The sequence below is a fragment of the Octodon degus genome, unplaced genomic scaffold (assembly GCF_000260255.1).
Source record: "Octodon degus isolate 3935 unplaced genomic scaffold, OctDeg1.0 scaffold00003, whole genome shotgun sequence".
Classification (NCBI taxonomy): Eukaryota; Metazoa; Chordata; class Mammalia; order Rodentia; family Octodontidae; genus Octodon; species Octodon degus.
This window is the reverse complement of record NW_004524579.1, coordinates 35952597-35959017: the sequence shown is the minus strand read 5'-3', so window position 1 is coordinate 35959017 and position 6421 is coordinate 35952597. Positions and strand designations below refer to the sequence as shown.

General features: G+C 41.3%; 1 pseudogene; it reads right to left on the bottom strand.

Moving 5' to 3' along the window:
* Positions 1–4308: 4308 nt before the first annotated feature.
* The window catches only part of LOC101581185, a 25777-nt pseudogene continuing 23664 nt past the window's right edge, over positions 4309–6421 (bottom strand).

The following is a 6421-nucleotide window of genomic DNA, read 5'->3' as shown; positions in this document are numbered from 1 at the left end:
AGGAATTTCCACAGCGATTTCCATAGTGGTTGCACAGTCTACACTCCTGCCAACACTGAAGACTTGTTCATTTGGCCCCAGAGCCCCACCATCATTTGTTATTGGTTGATTTCTTGATTATCGCTATTCTTGCTGGGGTGAGATGGAATCTCAGTGTGGTATTAATTTGCATCTCTCAAACAACAATGATGTTGAACATTTTAATGTATTTATTTTCTGTTTCCTCTTCTTTATCTGAGATATATGTATCCATCTCAAACACCCATTTTTTTTTTTTTTTGCAGAACCGGGGATTGAACTCAGGCCCTTGTGCTTGCCAGGCAAACGCTTATTCTGCTGAGCCATCTCCCTTGTGCCATTTTTTGATGTTTTACTAATTCTAATTAATCTTAGGTTAGTCTTCACAGTCTAGCAGCTATTGCATCAATTTTCACATATTCCCTGTTTTTAAAGTATCTCAATGTGTGGCGACCTATGCCAGCACTGCCTTCTGCTTCTTAGGCTCACTCTTTGCCCTGGGCACTCCGATTGCCAGTGCACTCAGTGTAATACTTCTAACCTCCTGGATTTCTGTTTGATACTGTTTCATGAGCTCACATTCTCTGCTGAGCTGGTCATTCATGATTTTATTACTTTATTTGGCTCAACTAACTTTTTCTTTTTTATTTGTTTGTTTTTGTGTTTTTTTGAGACAGGGTCTCACTATGTAGTTCAGGTTAGCCTTGAATTCATTGTGTAGTTAAGGCTGGCTTCAAACTCATGGTGATATTCCTGCCTCAGCCACAGGCTGAGTGCCAGGATTATAGGGCATGTGCCATCACATTTGGCCTCAGATAACTTTTTGTTAGTGTATTCTGTAAGTCTACTGAACATTTTGTTCATTATATTCATCATCTGCTTAGTTTTACCATCTTTGATCTAGCCAAGCACCTTATTGATCTGTTTTCTTTGTGGTCTCCATTTTTAAAAATCATTTTGTATAATTCAGCTGTTTAGCTTTTGATATCCTCCCCTTTGATATCCCATGGATCAGCTTTTGTGGAGTTGGCAGTTTGGGGTGGCATTTTTTGGGCAATAGTCTTTTGATGTTTCTGCTGTGTGTGTGTGTGTACATATACACGCACTGAAGTTTGCAGGTTGATTATAGTGGGAAGACTGTGTTGTGAGTAAGGAGGGCTCTTTAGTGGTGTGTTCTGGGCATAGCTAACCCTAGGCACTGGTCTCTGCCCCAAGAGCCAAGCACCGCTGTTAAAGTGGGAAGGAAGGGTGCAGTGAAACTGGCTCAGTCTCAGTTCTCTGGAAATGAGCTGCAGTATTGCCGAAGACCCAAAGACAGGCCAGATATTGGCAGACAGTCAAAACCAATCAATAGGATCAGCCATGCCACCTTGGCAAAAGCAACAAAGTCAGTAACAATAATAGAGTCAGAGACAGACAATACTGACATACCTTGGAAGATACCACTGTACCACCCTTCACCATATAAGAGAGATCTATAGCTATAATTAAGGCTGAAAGAAAGACCAAATATTTTTGTACAGTGACTATCCACTAAATGCCCAAATTCTTACTAGAGATGGTATTACTTCCACATGCTTCTCTACCTGAGCTTAGACTTTTCAGAGGAATCTCAGTCTAGCCTGCACCACCTCCACCACTGTCTCTGTGGCTGTCTTCCATTCAATCACTGTGATAGGGAGACACCAGAATCCCCGATGTGTAGTTGTTCTCTGACTCAGCCTTGAATTATTGACCTTTTCTCAAGATAGCTCTTGATTCAAACCTTTCAAATATGGCAGGCACTGCCCTGGATTTCTTCTCCATCTCTAGCCTGCCATAATGGAAGGAGTTGCTTTCAGAGCAAAACCCCACACTGGCTTTGTATTTTACAATAGCTGTGGGCTTTGCTTAGGGCCAGCACTGCTGGTCTCATGTGCTGTTCCTTCCTGGATGGCCAGCCCTCTTTGGGCTTACCTCGTGTTAGCAGAAGCAGGTAACTCTTGGGGCACCAAGGTCAGCTCTCCAGACTGCTTCTTTCTTTTCTCTGAACTGTGCTTCATTTCTCCAGCATTTGTATAGTTCTCAGATTTTCTGTCATTTTTTTTTATGATGCTTGGATCACATCACTGGATTTACTTCTTCTTTTTTCCCCCCTTTTCACCAAGTTATTATTTTCCAGCTGTCTTCATTTTAGGTCCTGGAGAGGTTGTGTTTTGCTACTGGTCTCTACCTTGCCATTTTTAAAACACATAAAATGTAAGCCTTACAAACATTATAATGTTATAACATTTAGTCCACATGGAGAATCTTGGTTTTTATTGTTAAGCTAATGCAGGCAGATTGCGGATGCAGCTATTCTTGGTTCAGCTCTGACATTGAACTGTGTACCCCCCACCCAGGTCAAATGTGGTCTCCCTAATTAGCTTGGGTATCAATATTGGATTAGAATTTTCTGAGCTCAGAGTGTTCATTAGAGGCCTCTAAAAATATAGTAAGGACAGTAAAGATAGATAACCCTTACAACCTCTCAAATGGGGAAAGTGTTTGAAACAAAGCAGAGATTAAGGAGGTAAAAATGAAAATAAAAGTGGGAAGTAAAAAAAAAAAAACAAAAAACAAAAAACAAAAACAAAACAAAACAAAAAAAAAAACCAGAGGAGAAAGAGGTCCCTGGCCCTACTGTCATTCTTATTTTTAGATACTTGGTACACTTTGGACAGCTTGGTTTCTCAGCCTCCATTGTATCATTCTCATCAGTGAACTTGAGAAATGAATTTTAACAAATGAAAAACCTACATTTGTTAAACTCATTCTCAGGGTTTTGCGTGTGAACCCGGCTCTTCTAATAAGTTGTAGCTGCATGACACCAAGAAGGCAGAACTGAGTCAGAGGCCATCTCCTGACCATCTGCTTGCTTCTGCTAGCAAAGCAAGGCCAGGTGGATGTTTTCTGGACACCAAGAAACACCTGTGGCAGAGCAACAGATTCTTCCTTTACCTGTCTGATTCCTGCTCCAAGAGTGCAAGGTTGGGGAGGTAGGGGATGGTGCAGCTCAGGGTTCTTGAGCTCAAGGATCTCTCTGCGAGTGGATTCACTCTGTGGTACTCTAAGGGTTATTCCTGGAGATCTAGCCAATGCCATCTCCTCTTGCCCTTCCAGTAGCTGGTAGACACTAATTCCCTGCATTACTTCCCTTCTCACTCAAATACGTTGACTGCATTCTGTTTACTGCACTAAACTCCATGGAAAACATGGATTAAAGATGCTCTGCATTTCTATCACAGTTTGCAGCTTGCATGATATGATATTATTTAATCCACCCAGAAGCCCTGTGAATTGTTGTTATTATATCCAATTGACAAGTAAGGAATCAGGATCAGAGAACTGTTTAATTTGCTTGCACAAATTCAGGTACATAATTAAGTGGAAGAAATGGGATGAAACTGGGATATTATTGACTTCAGTTTCTCTTTTCTCCTTGTTTCCTCAGCTGACACATCCATGTAGGGTTATGGGCACCAGCCAAGTTTGCAGTCTGCTTTGGGCTTCCCTTCACCGAACCCTCAAGTCTGTAAGTTCCTAAACCTTCGGGCATCCCTACTGCTACTGCCCAGGAAAGGGGCCAAGGGTAATTGCATAAAGATGACACAGTAGAAATGTCCTTCATTTCATTTTTCAGCTGTGACAGGCAGAATTTTAGGATGAATTCTTCTCCTATTCCCTAATGAATCACATTGATTTTTTAAAAAAAAAATGTTTAATTTTGAAAGTTTTATTTTATTAAAAAAGATAAGATAATTTCCTAACAGTATACTAGAATAACAATAGTTAACACATTGCATATTGTCATGCTTACTCAGAGTAGAAGACATGGGCATAAAATTTCTCTAATCAATTTTAGCATGGGCCTTCCTTTCCAGTGAATACAGAAACACTAACGGTATAGCTAAGTTGCATTTTTCTCCTTCTCCCTTTCTTCCTTTCCTCTTTCTCCCATCCTAGCTCCTTTTTCCTTTCAAACAATTTCTCTCCATTTCATAATATCCATTGTACATTTCAGGCCTTATTTACTCTTTCAATTTCTTTCTTTCTTTTTTTTTTTGTTAGTAGTCACAGATTTTTATTAGATGAGGGACACTCCAGATTATCTCAAAGGTAAGTGGTAACAACTGCTAACAACCATGCCAGAGGAGGGAAACACTCCTGTTTGTAGGAAAAGGCAGAAATCAAGCCTAAGGGTCAGGTTCTCCTATGGCTTGAGTCTGTCCACCCAGGAAGCTTTCCTGCTTGGCAGTGCCACCTGTGCCATCAGGAAATGGTCTGCATGAGCTCGCTCACCTGGGCCCACAGTTCTTCCGGTTCTGGAGGGCTCCAAACCTTCCCTTGAAGTCCACTTCAGTGCGCCCCTCCACTGACACCCTGACTCCTTCAGGAAGATTGCTCTGGAGTATTTCTGAGAAAATGTCCACAAATGTAGTACTCAGACCGCCGATCCAGACTACTCACTCATGGGCGGTAAAGACCGAGTCCAGGAACATTCTGGTGCCTTGGTCCTGCTGGCAGGACACTTCCATAATTTTGGTGGGTATTGCGTAACTGTTCTCAACTCTGATGGAGAGATGGTTGCAGAGATGGTGCACATACTGAGAATAACTCTACCAGGGTCATGTCATACACAGTGTGAATGTTTAAAACCCCATATTCATAATCTGTCCCCAAGCTAATAGGTCTCATTTCCACTTTCCCTCTTACCCTTGGGCTTTTGTGATATAATCAGGTGCTTGTATCTTCCAATGCCATGTGTGGGCTTTGTCCCAAACTGCTGATGGGCACTCAGTAGAATGCCACCTGTATGATAAATAGGATTCTCTCCCCAAGCTCTGAATCTTAGGAATGAAAAATTGTCCTTTAAAATCGTATTGTTGACTGGCCAAATAGCTCAGCAGATTAAAGCTCCTGCTTAGGCAGAGCGCAGTGGTTAGATTCCAGGAATCGGGGTTAGATTCCTGGCACGCCCCCTGGGCCATGCTAAAATGGCAATTGAGACTCAGTGTGGTGGCCTGCACCTGTAATTCCAGCTCTTGGGAGGCTGAAAACAGGAGAATAACTGTAAGTCCAATCTATGTAGTGAGACCTTGAACATCCTGTACCAAATATATATTTTTTAAAAAGGTAGTGTTCTGCAGGCACCTTTCTCAGGGTTCTGCTCATCTTCTGTCGCAGAAGTCTCTAGCTGTGAAAAACTGAAGACCCACTCCAGCACTTGTGATCCTTGGGCCCCTGAAAAAGCTACTCTTTCAATTTCCCACAGCAGGAAACAATGCAATGTTTATACATGTGAGTCTGATTTATTTCACTTTTGACTGTGGTCTCAAGTTATATCCTTTATGTATAAAAGTCTCAAGATTATCTTTATTTATGACTTAGTAGTACTCCACTTTATAAAAATACCACATTATCTTTATCTATTCCTCAGTTGATGGGCATTTTGTTGTTTCCAGAATTTAACTAATAAAAATTGTGCTGCTAGAGCTGGGCAGATAGCTCAGTAGAATAAGTGCTTGCCTGGCAAGTGGAAGGGCCTGAGTTCAATCTCTGGTACTGCAAAAAAAAAAAAAAAAAAAAAAAAGTGCTGCTATAAACATGGGTGCCTATATATCACTGTGGTATGAATTTTTTTTAACTCTTCCAGGAAGATATTCAGAAGGGGAATAGCTGGGTTTAATGGGACCTCTAATTTTTAATTTTTCTTTTTTTCTTTTTTTTTTCAGTACCAGAGATTGAACTCAGGACTCTGCACTTGCCAGGCAAGCACTTATTCTGCTACACTATCTCCCCAACCCCTAATTCTAGCATTTTTGAGCAATCTCGATACTGATTTCTACAGTGGTTACACAAATCTAGACTCCAGCAACAGTGAAACAGGGTTCCCTTAGCCCTACAATCCCACCAGCATTTGTTATTAGTTGATTTCTTGATGGCAACCATTATTTCCAGGGTGAGATGGAAACTCAGTGTTTTAATTTACATCTCTCAGATGACCAATAAGGTTGAACATTTTTTTCATATATTTATCTGCCTTTTGTATTTCTTCATCTGAGAAATGTATATTCATCTTAGATGCCCATTTTTGGATTAGGTCTTTATATTGGGGGGGTCTCAGGTTTTTCAATATTTTTGTTATATTTTAGGGAAGGGTCTACAGGGTGTTCAGGATCTCACTACTAGATGGGACTCATAGTGGTTCACGTGTTTACAGCCTCCTAAGAGCTGAGATGACAGACACGTGCCACCACACCCAGTCTCAATTGCGTATCAGCTCACCCCAGGGGCAGGGCTGGAACAGCATGTCTGGGGATTGAACCCCTGGCCCCTCCTCCTGCTTACAGGTGCTTTAATCCACTGAGCTATTGGTTTTTTT